General features: G+C 48.6%; 1 protein-coding gene across 1 annotated transcript in view; it reads left to right on the top strand.

Annotated features, from left to right (window-relative positions):
- The window catches only part of LOC134944946 (sterol 26-hydroxylase, mitochondrial-like), a 184,593-nt gene that overhangs the window by 2,945 nt on the left and 159,081 nt on the right, over positions 1-22,567 (top strand). The window lies entirely within an intron of this gene.

Consider the following 22,567-nt stretch of genomic DNA (forward strand, 5'->3'; position numbering starts at 1 on the left):
AAGGTCTCCCTCCGACAAGGAGGCAGTATGGGAAAAAATTCACAAGCTGTATTCCCAGCAGGTGAAAATTAAATTACCCCTCCTACTACAAGAAAAGGGGTATTATTCCACACTATATTGTGGTACTGAAGCCAGAAGGCTAGGTGAGACTTATTCTAAAAAAAAAAAAATTTTTTGAACACTTACAAAGGTTCAAATCAAGATGGAGTCACTCAGAGCAGTGATAACGAACCAGGAAGAAGGGGACTATATAGTGTCCCGGGACATCAGGGATGCTTACCTCTATGTCCCAAATTTGCCCTTCTCACTAAGGGTACCTCAGGTTCGTGGTGCAGAACTGTCACTATCAGTTTCAGACGCTGCCGTTTGGATTGTCCACGGCACCCCGGGTCTTTACCAAGGTAATGGCCGAAATGATGATTCTTCTTCGAAGAAAAGGCGTCTTAATTATCCCTTACTTGGACGATCTCCTGATAAGGGCATAGTCCAGGGAACAGTTGGAGGTCGGAGTAGCACTATCTAGGATACTGCTACAACAGCACGGGTGGATTCTAAATATTCCAAAATCGCAGCTGATCCCGACGACACGTCTGCTGTGCCTAGGGATGATTCTGGACACAGTCCAGAAAAAGGTGTTTCTCCCGGAAGAGAAAGCCAGGGAGTTATCCGAGCTAGTCAGGAACCTCCTAAAAACAGTGCATCATTGCACAAGGGTCCTGGTAAAAATGGTGGCTTCCTACGAAGCAATTCCATTCGGCAGATTTCACGCAAGAACTTTTCAGTGGGATCTGCTGGACAAATGGTCCGGATCGCATCTTCAGATGCATCAGCGGATAACCCTATATCCAAGGACAAGGGTGTCTCTCCTGTGGTGGTTATAGAGTGCTCATCTTCTAGAGGGCCGCAGATTCGGCATTCAGGATTGGATGCTGGTGACCACGGAGCCCAGCCCGAGAGGCTGGGGAGCAGTCACACAAGGAAAAAATTTCCAGGGAGTGTGATCAAGTCTGGAGACTTTTCTCCACATAAATATACTGGAGCTAAGGGTAAATTTATAATGCTCTAAGCTTAGCAAGACCTCTGCTTCAAGGTCAGCCGGTATTGATCCAGTGGGAAAAACATCACGGCAGTCGCCCACGTAAACAGATAGGGCGACACAAGAAGCAGGAGGGCAATGGCAAAAACTGCAAGGACTTTTCGCTGGGCGGAAAATCATGTGATAGCACTGTCAGCAGTGTTTCATCCCGGGAATGGAAACTGGGAAGCAGACTTCCTCAGCAGGCACGACCTCCACCCGGGAGAGTGGAAACTTCATCGGGAAGTTTTTTCCACATGATTGTAAACCGTTGGGAAATACCAAAGGTGGACATGATGGCGTCCCGTCTGAACAAAAAACGGGACAGGTATTGCGCCAGGTCAAGAGACCCTCAGGCAATAGCTGTGGACGTTCTGGTAACACCGTGGGTGTACCAGTCGGTGTATGTGTTCCCTCCTCTGCTTCTCATACCTAAGGTGCTGAGAATTATAAGACGTAGAGGAGTAAGAACTATACTCATGGCTCCGGATTGGCCAAGAAGGACTTGGTACCCGGAACTTCAAGAGATGCTTACAGAGGTCTTATGGCCTCTGCCGCTAAGAAGGGACTTGCTTCAGCAAGTACCATGTCTGTTCCAAGACTTACCGCAGCTGCGTTTGTCGGCATGGCGGTGGAAAGCCGGATCCTAAGGGAAAAAGGCATTCCGGAAGAGGTCATTCCTACCCTGGTCAAAGCCAGAAAGGAGGTGACCGCACAACATTATCACCACATGTGGCGAAAATATGTTGCGTGGTGTGAGGCCAGGAAGGCCCCACAAAGAAATTTCAACTCGGTCGTTTCCTGCATTTCCTGCAAACAGGAGTGTCTATGGGTCTCAAATTGGGGTCCATTAAGGTTCAAATTTCGGCCCTGTCGATTTTCTTCCAGAAAGAATTGGCTTCAGTTCCTGAAGTCCAGAAGTTTGTCAAGGGAGTATTGCATATACAACCCCCTTTTGTGCCTCCAGTGGCACTGTGGGATCTCAACGTAGTTCTGGGATTCCTCAAATCACATTGGTTTAAAACCAGTCAAATCTGTGGATTTGAAGCATCTCACATGAAAAGTGACCATGCTCTTGGCCCTGGCCTGGACCAGGCGAGTGTCAAATTGGTGGTTTTTTCTCAAAAAAGCCCATATCTGTTTGTCCATTCGGACAGGGCAGAGCTGCGGACTCGTCCCCAGTTCTCTCCCTAAGGTGGTGTCAGTGTTTCACCTGAACCAGCTTATTGTGGTGCCTTGCACCTACTAGGGACTTGGAGGACTCCAAGTTGCTAGATGTTGTCAGGGCCCTGAAAATATGTTCCAGGACGGCTGGAGTCAGGAAAACTGACTTGCTGTTATCCTGTATGCACCCAACAAACTGGGTGCTCTTGCTTCTAAGCAGACTATTGCTAGTTGGATGTGTAATACAATTCAGCTTGCACATTCTGTGGCAGGCCTGCCACAGCCAAAATATGTAAATGCCCATTCCACAAGGAAGGTGGGCTCATCTTGGGCGGCTGCCCGAGGGGTCTCGGCTTTACAACTTTGCCGAGCAGCTACTTGGTCAGGGGCAAACACGTTTGCTAAATTCTACAAATTTGATACCCTGGCTAAGGAGGACCTGGAGTTCTCTCATTCGGTGCTGCAGAGTCATCCGCACTCTCCCGCCCGTTTGGGAGCTTTGGTATAATCCCCATGGTCCTTTCAGGAACCCCAGCATCCACTAGGACGATAGAGAAAATAAGAATTTACTTACCGATAATTCTATTTCTCGGAGTCCGTAGTGGATGCTGGGCGCCCATCCCAAGTGCGGATTATCTGCAATACTTGTACATAGTTACAAAAATCGGGTTATTATTGTTGTGAGCCATCTTTTCAGAGGCTCCGCTGTTATCATACTGTTAACTGGGTTTAGATCACAAGTTGTACGGTGTGATTGGTGTGGCTGGTATGAGTCTTACCCGGGATTCAAAATTCCTCCCTTATTGTGTACGCTCGTCCGGGCACAGTACCTAACTGGCTTGGAGGAGGGTCATAGGGGGAGGAGCCAGTGCACACCACCTGATCGGAAAGCTTTACTTTTGTGCCCTGTCTCCTGCGGAGCCGCTATTCCCCATGGTCCTTTCAGGAACCCCAGCATCCACTACGGACTCCGAGAAATAGAATTATCGGTAAGTAAATTCTTATTATTAGTAACATAAGTTTTAGCATAACCACCCAGTTTATCAACATATTTATTACAAAATTACGGAGTTCGTTTTTACTGACAAAGTATTACCGTGCTAATTTCCACATTATTTAAATGAGAAACAAAATATTAATCAAGGACTTGAAAGAGGTTCACAATTCTACACAATCTCAAAATCATTACTGTGATAATTGTAGTGCATTACACCTGTTATGTTTTAATGAGATGTCTTTTTTTTGTTACTGATTACTAAATTGTTTGCCACCTGTCAGTTAATGGCCAAATGAAATGGGCAACGGATTAGGCTGTGTCTATATAAGTAAATGTTAAATAATAATGTACTGACGGTTGGCATACTTTACAGGGTGTTAGACCCATGTATAAAGGCTGACTGTAAGTCATTTGAGACGGAACCAGTAGGAAATAAATAGCATATTTAACCTTACTGTGCAGGCCCCAGGGCCTGAACTGTATGCCACTTTAATGAATCTATTTGCTGTTTAGTCTATTACCCCTTTCACACCGTCTGAGGCGGGTCACACCCGGGAGCCTGACACGGGAGCTCCCAGGGTGCGACCCGTCTCAGGCACCCCAGCGCCGCTATCTGCGGGTTGGTGACGTCAGCAGTGATGCGGTGGGGGCGGTACTTGGAGATCACATGATCTTCAAGCCCCGCCCGTACACACACAGTGAACGGGAAAGGGGTCGCATTGACCCAGCTCCCGTTCACACCGCACAGCGAGCCGGGTTGAACACGAGTTCAACCCGGTATTTCTCTAACGTCCTAGTGGATGCTGGGGACTCCGAAAGGACCATGGGGAATAGCGGCTCCGCAGGAGACTGGGCACAAAAGTAAAAAGCTTTAGGACTACCTGGTGTGCACTGGCTCCTCCCCCTATGACCCTCCTCCAAGCCTCAGTTAAGATTTTGTGCCCGAACGAGAAGGGTGCAATCTAGGTGGCTCTCCTGAGCTGCTTAGAGTAAAAGTTTAAATAGGTTTTTTTATTTTCAGTGAGACCTGCTGGCAACAGGCTCACTGCATCGAGGGACTAAGGGGAGAAGAAGCGAACTCACCTGCGTGCAGAGTGGATTGGGCTTCTTAGGCTACTGGACATTAGCTCCAGAGGGACGATCACAGGCCCAGCCATGGATGGGTCCCGGAGCCGCGCCGCCGTCCCCCTTACAGAGCCAGAAGACTGAAGAGGTCCGGAAAATCGGCGGCAGAAGACGTCCTGTCTTCACTAAGGTAGCGCACAGCACCGCAGCTGTGCGCCATTGCTCTCAGCACACTTCACACTCCGGTCACTGAGGGTGCAGGGCGCTGGGGGGGGGCGCCCTGAGACGCAATAAAAACACCTTTTTTGGCAAAAAATACATCACATATAGCTCCTGGGCTATATGGATGTATTTAACCCCTGCCTATTTTTACATAAAAAAGCGGGAGAAAGGCTCCGCCCCTTTTTCGGCGGCCTATCTCCTCAGCACACTGGCGCCATTTTTTCCTCACAGCTCCGTTGGAGGAAGGCTCCCTGACTCTCCCCTGCAGTCCTGCACTACAGAAACAGGGTAAAACAAGAGAGGGGGGGCACTAAATTGGCATATAAATATATACAGCAGCTATATTAGGGAAAAACACTTATATAAGGTTATCCCTGTATATATATAGCGCTCTGGTGTGTGCTGGCAAACTCTCCCTCTGTCTCCCCAAAGGGCTAGTGGGGTCCTGTCCTCTATCAGAGCATTCCCTGTGTGTGTGCTGTGTGTCGGTACGTTGTGTCGACATGTATGAGGAGGAAAATGGTGTGGAGGCGGAGCAATTGCCTGTGTTAGTGATGTCACCCCCTAGGGAGTCGACACCTGACTGGATGGTCTTATGGAAAGAATTACGTGATAGTGTCAGCACTTTACAAAAGACTGTTGACGACATGAGACAGCCGGCAAATCAGTTAATACCTGTACAGGCGTCTCAAACACCGTCAGGGGCTCTAAAGCGCCCGTTACCTCAGGTCGATACAGACACGGACACTGACTCCAGTGTCGACGGTGAGGAAACAAACATATTTTCCAGTAGGGCCACACGTTACATGATCACGGCAATGAAGGAGGTTTTGAACATTTCTGATACTACAAGTACCACAAAAAAGTGTATTATGTGGGGTGTGAAAAAACTACCCGTAGTTTTTCCCGAATCAGATGAATTAAATGAGGTGTGTGATGAAGCGTGGGTTTCCCCCGATAAAAAACTGCTAATTTCTAAAAAGTTATTGGCATTATACCCTTTCCCGCCAGAGGTTAGGGCGCGTTGGGAAACACCCCCTAGCGTAGATAAGGCGCTCACACGCTTATCAAAACAAGGAACCAGCTGATAGGAAGCTGGAAAATATCCTTAAAAGTATATACACACATACTGGTATTATACTGCGACCAGCAATCGCCTCAGCCTGGATGTGCAGTGCTGGGGTGGCTTGGTCGGATTCCCTGACTGAAAATATTGATACCCTGGACAGGGACAATATATTGACTATAGAGCATTTAAAGGATGCATTTCTATATATGCGAGATGCACAGAGGGATATTTGCACTCTGGCATCAAGAGTAAGTGCGATGTCCATTTCTGCCAGAAGAGGATTATGGACGCGACAGTGGTCAGGGGATGCGGATTCCAAACGGCATATGGAAGTATTGCCGTATAAAGGGGAGGAGTTATTTGGGGTCGGTCTATCGGACCTGGTGGCCACGGCAACGGCTGGAAAATCCACCTTTTTACCCCAAGTCACCTCTCAGCAGAAAAAGATACCGTCTTTTCAGGCTCAGTCCTTTCGTCCCCATAAGGGCAAGCGGGCAAAAGGCCACTCATATCTGCCCCGGGGCAGAGGAAGGGGAAAAAGACTGCAGCAGACAGCCTCTTCCCACGAACAGAAGCCCTCCCCCGCTTCTGCCAAGTCCTCAGCATGACGCTGGGTCCTTACATGCGGACTCAGGCACGGTGGGGGCCCGTCTCAAGAATTTCAGCGCGCAGTGGGCTCACTCGCAAGTGGACCCCTGGATCCTGCAGGTAGTATCTCAGGGGTACAAATTGGAATTCGAGACGTCTCCCCCTCGCCGGTTCCTGAAGTCTGCTTTACCAACGTCTCCCCCCGACAGGGAGGCGGTATTGGAAGCCATTCACAAGCTGTATTCCCAGCAGGTGATAATCAAGGTACCCCTCCTACAACAGGGAAAGGGGTATTATTCCACGCTGTTTATGGTACCGAAGCCGGACGGCTCGGTGAGACCCATTTTAAATCTGAAATCCTTGAACACTTAAATAAAAAGGTTCAAGATGGAGTCACTCAGAGCAGTGATAGCGAACCTGGAAGAAGGGGACTATATGGTGTCTCTGGACATCAAGGATGCTTACCTCCATGTCCCAATTTGCCCTTCTCACTAAGGGTACCTCAGGTTTGTGGTACAGAACTGTCACCATCAGTTTCAGACGCTGCCATTTGGATTGTCCACGGCACCCCGGGTCTTTACCGAGGTAATGGCCGAAATGATGATTCTTCTTCGAAGAAAAGGCGTCTTAATTATCCCTTACTTGGACGATCTCCTGATAAGGGCAAGGTCCAGAGAACAGTTAGAGGTCGGAGTAGCACTATCTCAAGTAGTACTACGACAGCACGGATGGATTCTAAATATTCCAAAATCGCAGCTGATTCCGACGACACGTCTGCTGTTCCTAGGGATGATTCTGGACACAGTACAGAAAAAGGTGGTTCTCCCGGAGGAGAAGGCCAAGGAGTTATCCGACCTAGTCAGCAACCTCCTAAGACCAGGCCAAGTGTCGGTACATCAATGCACAAGGGTCCTGGGAAAGATGGTGGCTTCTTACGAAGCGATTCCATTCTGCAGATTCCACGCAAGAGCTTTTCAGTGGGATCTGCTGGACAAATGGTCCGGATCGCATCTTCAAATGCATCAGCGGATATTCCTGTCTCCAAGGACAAGGGTGTCTCTCCTGTGGTGGTTACAGAGTGCTCATCTCCTAGAGGGCCGCAGATTCGGCATTCAGGATTGGGTCCTGGTGACCACGGATGCCAGCCTGAGAGGCTGGGGAGCAGTCACACAGGGAAGAAATTTCCAGGGCTTATGGTCAAGCATGGAAACGTCACTTCACATAAATATCCTGGAACTAAGGGCCATTTACAATGCCCTAAGTCAGGCAAGACCTCTGCTTCAGGGTCAGCCGGTGTTGATCCAGTCGGACAACATCACGGCAGTCGCCCACGTAAACAGACAGGGCGGCACAAGAAGCAGGAGGGCAATGATGGAAGTGGCAAGGATTCTTCGCTGGGCGGAGAATCATGTGATAGCACTGTCAGCAGTGTTCATTCCGGGAGTGGACAACTGGGAAGCAGACTTCCTCAGCAGACACGATCTTCACCCGGGGGAGTGGGGACTTCACCCAGAAGTCTTCCACATGATTGTGAACCGTTGGGAAAAACCAAAGGTGGACATGATGGCGTCCCGCCTCAACAAAAAACTGGACAGATATTGCGCCAGGTCAAGGGACCCTCAGGCAATAGCTGTGGACGCTCTGGTAACACAGTGGGTGTACCAGTCAGTGTATGTGTTCCCTCCTCTTCCTCTCATACCAAAAGTACTGAGAATCATAAGAAGGAGAGGAGTAAAGACTATACTCGTGGCTCCGGATTGGCCAAGAAGGACTTGGTACCCGGAAATTCAAGAGATGCTCACGGAAGACCCGTGGCCTCTACCTCTAAGAAAGGACCTGCTCCAGCAGGGACCATGTCTGTTCCAAGACTTACAGCGGCTGCGTTTGACGGCATGGCGGTTGAACGCCGGATCCTGAAGGAAAAAGGCATTCCAGATGAAGTCATCCCTACCCTGATCAAAGCCAGGAAGGATGTAACCGTACAACATTATCACCGTATTTGGCGTAAATATGTTGCGTGGTGCGAGGCCAGGAAGGCCCCTACAGAGGAATTTCAACTGGGTCGTTTCCTGCATTTCCTGCAAACAGGACTGTCTATGGGCCTCAAATTAGGGTCCATTAAGGTTCAAATTTCGGCCCTGTCAATATTCTTCCAAAAAGAACTGGCTTCTGTTCCTGAAGTTCAGACGTTTGTCAAGGGAGTACTGCATATACAGCCTCCTTTTGTGCCTCCAGTGGCACCTTGGGATCTCAATGTAGTTTTGGGATTCCTAAAATCACATTGGTTTGAACCACTCACCACTGTGGACTTAAAATATCTCACATGGAAAGTGGTAATGCTGTTAGCCCTGGCTTCAGCCAGGCGTGTCTCAGAATTGGCGGCTTTATTCTATAAAAGCCCTTACCTAATTTTTCATACGGACAGGGCAGAATTGAGGACTCGTCCTCAATTTCTCCCTAAGGTGGTTTCAGCTTTTCACTTGAACCAGCCTATTGTGGTGCCTGCGGCTACTAGGGACTTGGAGGATTCCAAGTTGCTGGACGTAGTCAGGGCCCTGAAAATATGTTTCCAGGACGGCTGGAGTCAGAAAATCTGATTCGCTGTTTATCCTGTATGCACCCAACAAGCTGGGTGCTCCTGCTTCTAAGCAGACGATTGCTCGTTGGATTTGTAGTACAATTCAGCTTGCACATTCTGTGGCAGGCCTGCCACAGCCAAAATCTGTAAAAGCCCATTCCACATGGAAAGTGGGCTCATCTTGGGTGGCTGCCCGAGGGGTCTCGGCTTTACAACTTTGCCGAGCAGCTACTTGGTCAGGGGCAAACACGTTTGCTAAATTCTACAAATTTGATACCCTGGCTGAGGAGGACCTGGAGTTCTCTCATTCGGTGCTGCAGAGTCATCCGCACTCTCCCGCCCGTTTGGGAGCTTTGGTATAATCCCCATGGTCCTTTCGGAGTCCCCAGCATCCACTAGGACGTTAGAGAAAATAAGAATTTACTTACCTTTAATTCTATTTCTCATAGTCCGTAGTGGATGCTGGGCGCCCATCCCAAGTGCGGATTGTCTGTATTACTTGTACATAGTTATTGTTACAAAAATCGGGTTATTGTTATTGTGAGCCATCTTTTCGGAGGCTCCTTCTGTTATCATGCTGTTAACTGGGTTTAGATCACAAGTTGTACGGTGTGATTGGTGTGGCTGGTATGAGTCTTACCCGGGATTCAAAATCCTTCCTTATTGTGTACGCTCGTCCGGGCACAGTATCTTAACTGAGGCTTGGAGGAGGGTCATAGGGGGAGGAGCCAGTGCACACCAGGTAGTCCTAAAGCTTTTTACTTTTGTGCCCAGTCTCCTGCGGAGCCGCTATTCCCCATGGTCCTTTCGGAGTCCCCAGCATCCACTACGGACTATGAGAAATAGAATTATCGGTAAGTAAATTCTTATTTTTTAGCCTGACACCTTTCAGACCGTACATAAACACGGGCTATGCGCGCTCATGTGCCAATAACCTGTGTTCATAGCTAGCGGTCTGAAACGGGTATAATACCTCTTCTACACCAACTGAGGTGGGTCGCACCCAGGAGCCTGACACGGGAGCTTCCTGGCGGTGACCAGCCTCAGACCCCTTTCCCACTGCTGTTTCCAACCCGGCATATTGCCCGGTTGGTGACGTGGCGGGGGCGGCATTTGGAGATCACATGATCACCAAGCGCTGCCCGTACATACACTGAATGGGAGCCGGGTTGCTTCCCATTTACACAGCACAGCTTGCCGGGTTGGACCCGTGTTCAGCCCTGCAAGCTACCCGAGTTGGAATACCGCGTCACTCAACACGGATTATTCAAACTGGGCCCATTTACACCGCCCAGCAACACGGGTTATGCGCGCTCATGTGCAATAACCTGTGTTAGAAGCTGGGGTATTAGTTTTATCAGTTATAAACATACAAGTGGTTGTTGTTATTAATTAAATCAGATGATTGATATATGCGATGGCTGTATAAGGGTTACCTGCTGCATGAGTTAGCCAGCCTTCCTAATGCTGGGCATACAACGTAGACTGACAGACATTTTATCTGGCAGACTCGGACAGATCTCTCACAGTGTATGTCACATGATATGAGTGCTCCGCCCCTGGGGAGGAGACATTTCCGCCATTCTTTCCCAATTGAAGGCACAGGAGAAATGTCCATCAGTCGGCTGCGATAGGGTATACACTGGCCGATGCGGCCGACCGGACACTTAGTAAATATCATGTTGGATGGACGTGCTGGACGATCCAGCATGCCGATTGATATTTTCGGATCGGACAGCCACATACATGCTGCAATTATCTGGGCGATCCGCCGATATCAGTCAGATCGGCCAGTTAATCGTAGTGTGTATGCCCAGCTTTAGGGATATATCTCCATTTGTGGGCTGATTCATGTTTGTAAGTAAAAGCAACCAACTGGGCAAAACCATGTTGCGCTGCAGTGTAAAGGGCCCTGCACATATAAAGATCCGCCGCCAAGCTGCCTGACGGCGGATACGGCAGACGGGCGACCCTGCGGCGGGGGGAGCAGTGATGGGGGAGTGAAGTTTCTTCACTCCCCCCGTCACCCGGCTCCATATTGGCCTGCATGTACAGACGACTGGGCACCAGCGATGAACGAACGCGGGGCCGCGCATCGTTCATCGCTGGTGCCTCCACACTCAAAGATATGAACGGTATCTCGTTCAATAGTGAACGAGAGAATTCATATACTGTATCTTTGAGGAATATCGGTAAGTGTGTAGGGCCTATAGTACACATGGTGAGTGACTACTTTTCTCCATTTAAATAGACTGAAAACAAATGTGATGCTAATTCAAGAAAGCAATGGTTTTCTAAGGGGTACCAACAACAAATCTATCCATACCATTGGAGAATAAGCAATAATTTACCTCTTTTCACAATTTCTTTGCTTCATTCTATGACATAGCAAAAACAATCAGGCTTTAATTTTAACCCTTTTTAGGAGGAATGAAACATTGTTTCAATGACAAAGGCCCTACACACTGGTCGATCTGACTGAAAGATATGAACGATCTCGTTCATTAATGAATGAGATACCGTTCATATCTTTGAGTGTGGAGGCACCAGCGATGAACGATGCGCGGCCGCGCGCTCGTTCATCGCTGGTGCCCCGTCGGCTGTGCATGCAGGCCAATATGGACGATCTCGTCCATATTTGCCTGCACTTCTATGGAGCCGGGTGACAGGGGAGTGAAGGAACTTCACTCCCCCCGCCACTGCCCCACCCCCCGCCGGGTCGCCTGTCGGCCGTATCCGCCGTCGGGCAGCTCGGCGGCGGATCGTTAAATGTGTAGGGCCCTTAAGAGTACCAACAAATTTGTCCACATCTGTAAATATAGGAATGGATGTGGGTGATGGAAATCCAAATACGCATCAGGAACACACTATGGCACTTATGTGAGCTGTTAGCATCATATGTGTGGTGTTACATGACATGCTGTGTGATTTGTGTATTTATTTATTTATTCATTCATTCACTCCCATATCTCTTTACCCCGTAACTTCTCCTCTTTGGCGGCTATATCACATACAGATGATTTCAACTATGAATAGTAGCTTGATGTTGAAATGTATTCTTGTAGCCTTGACACAATGATTTATGATAAAACAACACACCTGATTTTTCATTGGGTTACTGCTTTAAGATGTGGTGGCTAAATGATGTGCTACTAACCCTGGCTCAGTGACTTTAGCAGTCTGAATTTAACCTCTTGCATCTGGGGTAAAGTTGTGTAATCAGGACTGTAGTTTATCAGCTGCTAGAGTCCACTGTAAAACAGGAAATGGAGAACCTGACAATCAGTGTACGTCCTGAAGAAAGGAAATGGCACGGCAGTAGTCCTGTATTTTCTGGGTTTCTTTACCCACAAGATGGTGCTTCTACTAAACAAATTGTCTAATTGTCAAGAGATGGTTTTTTTCTTCTCTAATAAGGTGCATAAATAAAATAATACAGGGTGATCGTGTATCTGCTTAAGGGACATATTTATTCAATTATTGTTCTAGACCCGATAATTGTAATTTCTTATAACTGCTATTTGCAGCAATAAGAAGTTATATACCACCCGAATGAATCAACAGTCACATGCAGGGACAGAAATGAGTCCATCCCTGCGATGACTTTGGAATGAAGTGAGTCTATCGGGACCCTTGTGCGCTGCTGAGCATGCACAGTCTACTGACCTTGCATGTATGCTGGGCATTCCCGGGAAGGGTTTCAGTTAGGGTTAGCAATTAGGTAGGGCCGGTGCTAGGGTGTTCGGCGCCCCCCTGCAAACTATAAGTTTGTGCCCTCCCTCTCATACTTAATAAAGGGACAACAAAAAGGGATGTGGTCTCACCATGGAGGGGTGTGGCCACACAAGAGTACCCCCAATTCAAATTACGCCACACAGTAGCACAATCTTATTCTCATCAGTGCCCCTGATTCATATTGCACCACATAGTAGTCTCTTATTCACGTACGACGCACAATAGTACCACTTATTCCAGAGGTTCTCAAACGCGGTACTCAAGGCACCAAAATGGTCCAGTATATACAGGATTCAGAATAGATGGATAAATCAAATTGACTGAGCACTTTTTAAGTCACCTGTGGCCAAGCATGGCTATACGTAAAACCAGGATCGTTGGGGTGCCTTGAGTACTGCGTTTGAGAACCTCTGCCTTATTCACAATACACTACACAGTAATGTCTACAGTAGTAGTGCCTCTTACACATAATACCCACAGTAGAAGTGCCGCTTACACATATTAAGCCTATAGTAGTAGTTCTCCTTACATACATAATGCCCACAGTAGTAGTGCAGCTTACACACATAATGCCCACAGTAGTTGTTATGCTTAAACACATAATGCCCACAGTGTAGGGCCGCTTATACACCTAATGCCCACAGTAGTAGTTCTCCTTACAAGAGCCGTCTTAACATAATTGTTGGCCCTGGGTAAAACAATGCACAGGGGCCCTACATACTCATTCACGTGAACCAATAAAAAAAAAAATCATAACATGGCCCACCTGTGGTCCCGCACCGTCTCTCCACATGCTTCCATAAAGTGAGTGGCTGTCAGCAGTCTGATTGGTGGATCCACTAGTCAGCATGTAGCTGCTGACAGCCATTCACTGTCTGGATGCAGGCTGGAAGGCAGGTAGAGAATGATTCCACTATGTTTCAGTCAGTACTGTGTGTGTGTGTGTGTGTGTGTGTGTGTGTGTGTGTCAGTCAGCACTATGCTATTGTGCGTGTCAGTCAGTATTTTGTGTCAGTTGACACTACGCCTGTATATGTCAGTCAGCACTGTGCCTGTGTGTGTGTGTGTGTGTGTGTGTGTGTGTGTGTGTGTGTGTGTGTGTCAGTTAGTCACTAATATCAGTCTACTGTAACACAGTCAGCACACACTGGCGTAGCGTGGACTGAGCCCCCAGAGAAGACTGACATTATTATTGAGTGACTGACACGCAGGTGTAGTGTTGACTCCTACACAGTCAACAACACTATGCCTTTATGTGTGACAGTAACTAATAATGTCAGTCTATGTGTGTGTGTGTGTGTGTGTGTGTGTGTGTGTGTGTGTGTGTGTGTGTCAGTCAGTACTAATGTCAAGCTAATAAAGGGCCATTCTGAGTTGATCGCTAGCTGCTTTCGGTTGCTGTGCAGCGATCAGCCAAAAAATCAGCACTTCTGCGTATGCGGCACAATGCGCACACGCATTGTACTATTACAACGAACGATGTAGTTTCACACAAGTTCTAGCGAATCATTTCAGTCGCACTGCTGGCCGCAGAGTGATTGACATGAAGTGGGCGTTTCTGGGTGTCAACTGACCGTTTTCAGGGAGTGTTTGGAAAAACGCAGGTGTGCCAGGAAAAACGCAGGCGTGGCTGGGAGAACGCAGGGCGTATTCGTGACGTCAAAACAGGAATTGAATAGTCTGAAGTGATCGCAAGCGCTGAGTAGGTCTGAAGCTAGCGACAAAGAAGGAGAAAAGACTCTTTTGTGGGTGCACTCTTATATGATCTTAAAGTATCAAAGAAAAGATAATAGATAAAATAAGAATTTACTTACCGATAATTCTATTTCTCATAGTCCGTAGTGGATGCTGGGGACTCCGTCAGGACCATGGGGAATAGCGGCTCCGCAGGAGACAGGGCACAAAAAGTAAGCTTTTAGGATCACATGGTGTGTACTGGCTCCTCCCCCTATGACCCTCCTCCAAGCCTCAGTTAGGTACTGTGCCCGGACGAGCGTACACAATAAGGAAGGATCTTGAATCCCGGGTAAGACTCATACCAGCCACACCAATCACACCGTACAACTTGTGATTTGAACCCAGTTAACAGTATGATAACAACGAAGAAGCCTCTGAAAAGATGGCTCACAACAATAATAACCCGATGTTTGTAACAATAACTATGTACAAGTATTGCAGACAATCCGCACTTGGGATGGGTGCCCAGCATCCACTACGGACTATGAGAAATAGAATTATCGGTAAGTAAATTCTTATTTTCTCTAACGTCCTAGTGGATGCTGGGGACTCCGTCAGGACCATGGGGATTATACCAAAGCTCCCAAACGGGCGGGAGAGTGCGGATGACTCTGCAGCACCGAATGAGAGAACTCCAGGTCCTCCTTAGCCAGAGTATCAAATTTGTAAAATTTTACAAACGTGTTCTCCCCTGACCACGTAGCTGCTCGGCAAAGTTGTAATGCCGAGACCCCTCGGGCAGCCGCCCAAGATGAGCCCACCTTCCTTGTGGAGTGGGCATTTACAGATTTAGGCTGTGGCAGGCCTGCCACAGAATGTGCAAGTTGGATTGTGCTACAGATCCAACGAGCAATCGTCTGCTTAGACGCAGGAGCACCCATCTTGTTGGGTGCATACAGGATAAACAGCGAGTCAGATTTTCTGACTCCAGCCGTCCTTGAAATATATATTTTCAATGCTCTGACAACGTCCAGCAACTTGGAGTCCTCCAAGTCGCTAGTAGCCGCAGGCACCACAATAGGCTGGTTCAAGTGAAAAGCCGAAACCACCTTAGGCAGAAACTGAGGACGCGTCCGCAGTTCTGCCCTGTCCGAATGGAAAATCAGATATGGGCTTTTGTACGATAAAGCCGCCAACTCTGATACTCTCCTGGCTGAAGCCAGGGCCAGTAGCATGGTTACTTTCCATGTAAGATACTTCAAATCTACCGATTTGAGCGGCTCAAACCAATGGGATTTGAGAAAATCCAAAACTACGTTGAGATCCCACGGTGCCACTGGAGGCACAATCGGGGGCTGTATATGTAGTACACCTTTGACAAAGGTTTGTACTTCAGGCACTGAAGCCAATTCTTTCTGGAAGAAAATCGATAAGGCCGAAATTTGAACCTTAATAGACCCCAATTTGAGGCCCATAGACAATCCTGCCTGCAGGAAATGTAGGAATCGACCCAATTGAAATTCCTCCGTTGGGGCCTTCTTGGCCTCACACCACGCAACATATTTTCTCCAAATGCGGTGATAATGTTGTGCGGTCACTTCCTTCCTGGCTTTAATCAAGGTAGGAATAACTTCCTCTGGAATGCCCTTTTCTTTTAGAATCCGGCGTTCAACCGCCATGCCGTCAAACGCAGTCGCGGTAAGTCTTGGAACATACAAGGTCCCTGCTGAAGCAGATCCCTTCTTAACGGTAGAGGCCACGGCTCTTCCGTGAGCATCTCTTGAAGTTCCGGGTACCAAGTCCTTCTCGGCCAATCCGGAGCCACGAGTATTGTTCTTACTCCCCGTAGCCGTATAATTCTCAGTACCTTTGGTATGAGAGGCAGAGGAGGAAACACATACACGGACTGGTACACCCACGGTGTTACCAGAGCGTCCACAGCTATTGCCTGAGGGTCTCTTGACCTGGCGCAATATCTGTCCAGTTTCTTGTTGAGGCGGGACGCCATCATGTCCACCTTTTGGTTTTTCCCAACGGTTCACAATCATGTGGAAGACTTCTGGATGAAGTCCCCACTCTCCCGGGTGGAGGTCGTGTCTGCTGAGGAAGTCTGCTTCCCAGTTGTCCACTCCCGGAATGAACACTGCTGACAGTGCTATGACATGATTTTCCGCCCAGCGAAGAATCCTTGCAGCTTCTGTCATTGCTCTTCTGCTTCTCGTGCCGCCCTGTCTGTTTACGTGGGCGACTGCCGTGATGTTGTCCGACTGGATCAACACCGGCTGACCCTGAAGCAGCGGTTTTGCCAGGCTTAGAGCATTGTAAATCGCTCTTAGCTCCAGTATATTTATGTGAAGAGACGTCTCCAGGTTTGACCACACGCCCTGGAAGTTTCTTCCCTGTGTGACTGCTCCCCAGCCTCGTAGGCTGGCATCCGTAGTCACCAGGACCCAGTCCTGTATGCCGAATCTGCGGCCCTCTAACAGATGGGCACTCTGCAACCACCACAGAAGAGACACCCTTGTTCTTGGTGACAGTGTTATCCGCTGATGCATGTGCAGATGCGATCCGGACCATTTGTCCAGCAGATCCCACTGAAATATTCATGCGTGGAATCTGCCGAATGGAATTGCTTCGTAAGAAGCCACCATCTTTCCCAGGACTCTTGTGCATTGATGTACTGACACATTTCCTGGTTTTAGGAGGTTCCTGACAAGTTCGGATAACTCCCTTGCTTTCTCCTCCGGGAGAAACACCTTTTTCTGAACAGTGTCCAGAATCATTCCCAGGAACAGCAGACGTGTCGTCGGGGTCAATTGAGATTTTGGAAGATTCAGAATCCACCCGTGTTGTTGAAGCACTACTTGGGTTAGTGCTACTCCGACTTCCAGCTGTTCTCTGGACCTTGCCCTTATCAGGAGATCGTCCAAGTAAGGGATAATTAATACGCCTTTTCTTCGTAGAAGAACCATCATTTCGGCCATTACCTTGGTAAAGACCCGAGGTGCCGTGGACAAACCAAACGGCAGCGTTTGAAACTGATAATGACAGTTTTGTATCACGAACCTGAGATACCCTTGGTGTGAAGGGTAAATTGGGACATGCAGATAAGCATCTTTTATGTCCAGGGACACCATGAAGTCCCCTTCTTCCAGATTCGCTATCACTGCTCTGAGTGACTCCATCTTGAACTTGAATTTCTGTATGTACAGGTTCAAAGATTTCAGATTTAGAATAGGTCTTACCGAACCGTCCGGCTTCGGTACCACAAATAGTGTGGAATAATACCCCTTTCCCTGTTGTAGGAGGGGTACCTTGACTATCACCTGCTGAGAATACAGCTTGTGAATGGCTTCCAATACCGTCGCCCTTTCTGAGGGAGACGTTGGTAAAGCAGACTTTAGGAACCGGCGAGGGGGAGACTTTTCGAATTCCAACTTGTAACCCTGAGATACTACCTGCAGGATCCAAGGGTCCACCTGTGAGCGTGCCCACTGTGTGCTGAAAATCTTTAGTCGACCCCCCACCGCCCCTGAGTCCGCTTGTACAGTCCCAGCGTCATGCTGAGGGCTTTGTAGAAGCCGGGGAGGGCTTCTGTTCGTGGGAAGTAGTTGCTTGCTGCACCCTCTTACCCCTTCCTTTGCCTCTGGGCAAATATGACTGTCCTTTTGCCCGCTTGTTCTTATAGGAACGAAAGGACTGCGGCTGAAAAGACGGTGTCTTTTTCTGTTGGGAGGTGACCTGAGGTAAAAAATTGGATTTTCCGGCTGTTGCCGTGGCCACCAGATCCGATAGACCGACCCCAAATAATTCCTCTCCTTTATACGGCAATACTTCCATATGCCGTTGGGAATCCGCATCACCTGACCACTGTCGCGTCCATAAACTTCTTCTGGCAGATATGGACATCGCACTTACTCTCGATGCCAGAGTGCAAATATCCCTCTGAGCATCTCGCATATAAAGAAAAGCATCCTTTAATTGCTCTATAGTCAATAAAATACTGTCCCTATCCAGGGTATCAATATTTTCAGTCAGGGAATCCGACCACACCACCCCAGCACTGCACATCCAGGCTGAGGCTATTGCTGGTCGCAGTATAACACCAGTATGTGTGTATATACTCTTCAGGGTAGTTTCCAGCCTCCTATCAGCTGGATCTTTGAGGGCGGCCGTATCAGGAGACGGTAACGCCACTTGTTTTGATAAGCGTGTGAGCGCCTTATCCACCCTAGGGGGTGTTTCCCAGCGCGCCCTAACCTCTGGTGGGAAAGGGTATAATGCCAATAACTTCTTTGAAATTAGCAGTTTTCTATCGGGGTTAACCCACGCTTCATCACACACGTCATTCAATTCCTCTGATTCTGGAAAAGCTACAGGTAGTTTTTTTCACACCCCACATAATACCCCCCTTTGAGGTACCTGCAGTATCAGAGATATGCAAAGCCTCCTTCATTGCCGTGATCATATAACGTGTGGCCCTATTGGAAAATACGTTTCTTTCTTCACCGTCGACACTAGATTCATCTGTGTCGGTACCTGTGTCGACTGACTGAGGTAAGGGACGTTTTACCGCCCCTGACGGTGTCTGAGACGCCTGGACAGGTACTAACTGGTTTTCCGGCCGTCTCATGTCGTCAACTGACTTTTGCAGCGTGCTAACATTATCACGTAATTCCATAATTAAAGCCATCCATTCCGGTGTCGACTCCCTAGGGGGTGACATCACCATTACCGGCAATTGCTCCGCCTCCACACCAACATCGTCCTCATACATGTCGACACACACGTACCGACACACAGCAGACACACAGGGAATGCTCTTATCGAAGACAGGACCCCACTAGCCCTTTGGGGAGACAGAGGGAGAGTTTGCCAGCACACACCAAAGCGCTATAAAAATGTATATAAACAACCCTAAAAGGTGTTGTTTCTGTTATATGCGCTTAATATATAAAAATATAGCCAAAATATGCCCCCCTTCTCTGTTTTACCGTGTTTCTGTAGTGCAGTGCAGGGGAGAGTCCTGGGAGCCTTCCTCACAGCGGAGCTGAGCAGGAAAATGGCGCTGTGTGCTGAGGAGAATAGGCCCCGCCCCCTAAAACGGCGGGCTCTTCTCCCGGAGTTTGCGATATATGGCAGGGGTTAAATACATCCATATAGCCTCAAGGGCTATATGTGATGTATTTTAGCCATAGAAAAAGGTATTATACATTGCTGCCCAGGGCGCCCCCCCCAGCGCCCTGCACCCTCAGTGACCGCTGGTGTGAAGTGTGCCGACAACAATGGCGCACAGCTGCAGTGCTGTGCGCTACCTTATGAAGACTGAAAGTCTTCTGCCGCCTGTTTCCGGACCTCTGGACCTCTTCAACTTCGGCATCTGCAAGGGGGGTCGGCGGCACGGCTCCGGGACCGGACTCCATGGCTGGGCCTGTGTTCGATCCCTCTGGAGCTAATGGTGTCCAGTAGCCTAAGAAGCAAATCCATCCTGCACGCAGGTGAGTTCACTTCTCTCCCCTAAGTCCCTCGTAGCAGTGAGCCTGTTGCCAGCAGGACTCACTGAAAATAAGAAACCTAAAAAACTTTTTCTAAGCAGCTCTTTATGAGAGCCACCTAGATTGCACCCTGCTCGGACGGGCACAAAAACCTAACTGAGGCTTGGAGGAGGGTCATAGGGGGAGGAGCCAGTACACACCATGTGATCCTAAAAGCTTACTTTTTGTGCCCTGTCTCCTGCGGAGCCGCTATTCCCCATGGTCCTGACGGAGTCCCCAGCATCCACTAGGACGTTAGAGAAAATGTAATTTTTATTAATAACACGAATAAAACAAATAGTAGTTGAATATACAAATATTTATTCTTTTCTCCTTTTTTGTCGCAAGTTTCATTACTGACTCAGGGTACACCACCAAATCCAAGATTGATTAGAAAATATTATTTTTCTTTCCTTTATCATTGTATTTTGGTAATTATAATATCCATCTTATATTCCATCATTTTCCTGTGCGGTATACCCCCTATACATGATAGGTCTGAAGCTACTCTGAAACTGCCCCCCCAAAAAAAATTGTAGCCGCTCTGCAATCCTTTTGTTTGCACTTCTGCTAAGCTAAAAAACACTCCCAGTGGGAGGCGGCCTAGCGTTTGCATGGCTGCTAAAAACTGTTAGCGAGCAATCAACTCGGAATGACCACCAATATGTATGTGAACTCAGTCTGTCTGTGTCAGTTAACAGTACACGTGTGTGTGTGTGTGTCTCAGTATGGCAATTGTAATGCCTCACTGTCCTCATCACACCTCACTGTTCTCATTGCACCTCATTGCTCCTCCTCACATGTTACTGTCCACATCACACCTCACTGCACCCCTAGCACGTCACTGCCAGCCTCACACCTTACTGCTCCGCTTCACTGCTCCCCGTCACACGTCACTGTCTTTATCACACCTAACTGCTCCCCCTCACACATTACCTCATTGCTCTCATCATACCTCACTGCTCCCCCTCACACCTCACTGCTCTCATCATACCTCACCGCTCCCCCTCACACCTCACTGCTCTTATCATACCTCACCGCTCCCCGTAACACCTCACTGCCAGCATCACACCTCACTGCTCTCATCATACCTCACTGCTCCCCCTCACACCTCACTGCTCTCATCATACCTCACCGCTCCCCCTAACACCTCACTGCCAGCATCACACCTCACTGCCCATATCACAGCTCCCTGCTGTCATCATACCTCACTGTCTCTCCCCCCCCCCCCCCATCTTCCCCCCCCCAGCGGTGTCCGGTTGATAGACACAGAATGTTAGACAGACATTAGGTCAACAGGGTCAAAATGTCGACAGGGTCAAAAGGTGGACATAAAAAGGGTAGACAGTACAAAAGGTCGACAGGGTCAAACCACCCCAGCTCACTGCTCCACTCATGCTTCGGAACTGTTCATGCCCTTGACATCTCCCATCTATCACCCCACTTAGTGGGTAATTCCAAGTTGATCGCAGCAGGATTTTTTTTTTTAGCAGTTGAGCAAAACCATGTGCACTGCAGGGGAGGCAGATATAACATGTGCAGAGAGAGATAGATTTGGGTGGGGTGTGTTCAGTCTGCAATCTAATTTGCAGTGTAAAAATAAAGCAGCCAGTATTTACCCTGCACAGAAATAAAATAACCCACCCAAATCTAACTCTTTCTGCATATGTTATATCTGCCTCCCCTGCAGTGCACATGGTTTTGCCCAACTGCTAAAAAAATATCCTGCTGCGAACAACTTGGAATTACCCCCTTAATTTCTTCCAGACAGCACCTCAGTCCCCCCTTCCCTCAGAGTTAACACTCACTCACTCACTCACTCACTCACTCACTCACTCACTCACTCACTCACTCACTCTCTCGCATTCATTCATTCACTTACTCACTGTCTGTTTCCCTGCACTAACCTAACAAAGGGGTAAATGTATTACCAGGCACTGAACATCCCAGTAATACTCTTCCTGCTTTGCCTCTATACCAAGGCAAAGCAGGAAGTAATATCGACCAGATGTATCAATATCTTGTTTTCCGGAGGGGAGGAAGGGGGGGTGAAAACTCTCTTCTTCTCCGGCGATCCCTGTCAGCCCCTAACAGTGCATCAACAAGCATACCTTCTAACTGTCCTGATTTTCCCGAGACAGTCCTGCTTTTTTGGTCCTGTCCAGGGCCGGTGCTAGGGTGTTCGGCGCCCCCCTGCAAACTCTAAATTTGCTCCCTCCCATACTTTACAGAGGGACTGCACACAAAGAAGAAGGGTGTGTGGTCTCACAAGGATGTGGCGTGGCCCACAATAGTATCCCTATTTCAAATTACTCCACACAGTAGCATAATCTTATTCACATTACACCGAATGCAGTAGCGCCGCTTACACGCATTGTTCCCAGTAATAGCGCAGATAACAGCACGCATAGTGCCCCGAGGAGTAGCGCTGCTTATATGCATAGTGTCCCAGTAGGAGTGCCACTGACACGCATAGTGCCCCGAGTAGTTGTGCTGCTTATGCACAGTGCCCCCAGTAGTTGTGCTGCTTATGCACAGTGCCCCCAGTAGTTGTGCTGCTTATGCACAGTGCCCCCAGTAGTTGTGCTGCTTATGCACAGTGCCCCCAGTAGTTGTGCTGCTTATGCACAGTGCCCCCAGTAGTTGTGCTGCTTATGCACAGTGCCCCCAGTAGTTGTGCTGCTTATGCACAGTGCCCCCAGTAGTTGTGCTGCTTATACACAGTGCCCCCAGTGGTTGTGCCTGTGGCGGAACTAGCAAGCGGTGGGCCCAGGTGCAACAAAATGCTTTGGCCCCCCCTCATCCCATCGAAGTCCACCCCCTATCCCCTGGAGAGGATCTGGTGAGGGAGACCTGCTCAGAG

This window comes from Pseudophryne corroboree, chromosome 7 (assembly GCF_028390025.1).
Source record: "Pseudophryne corroboree isolate aPseCor3 chromosome 7, aPseCor3.hap2, whole genome shotgun sequence".
Taxonomy (NCBI): Eukaryota; Metazoa; Chordata; class Amphibia; order Anura; family Myobatrachidae; genus Pseudophryne; species Pseudophryne corroboree.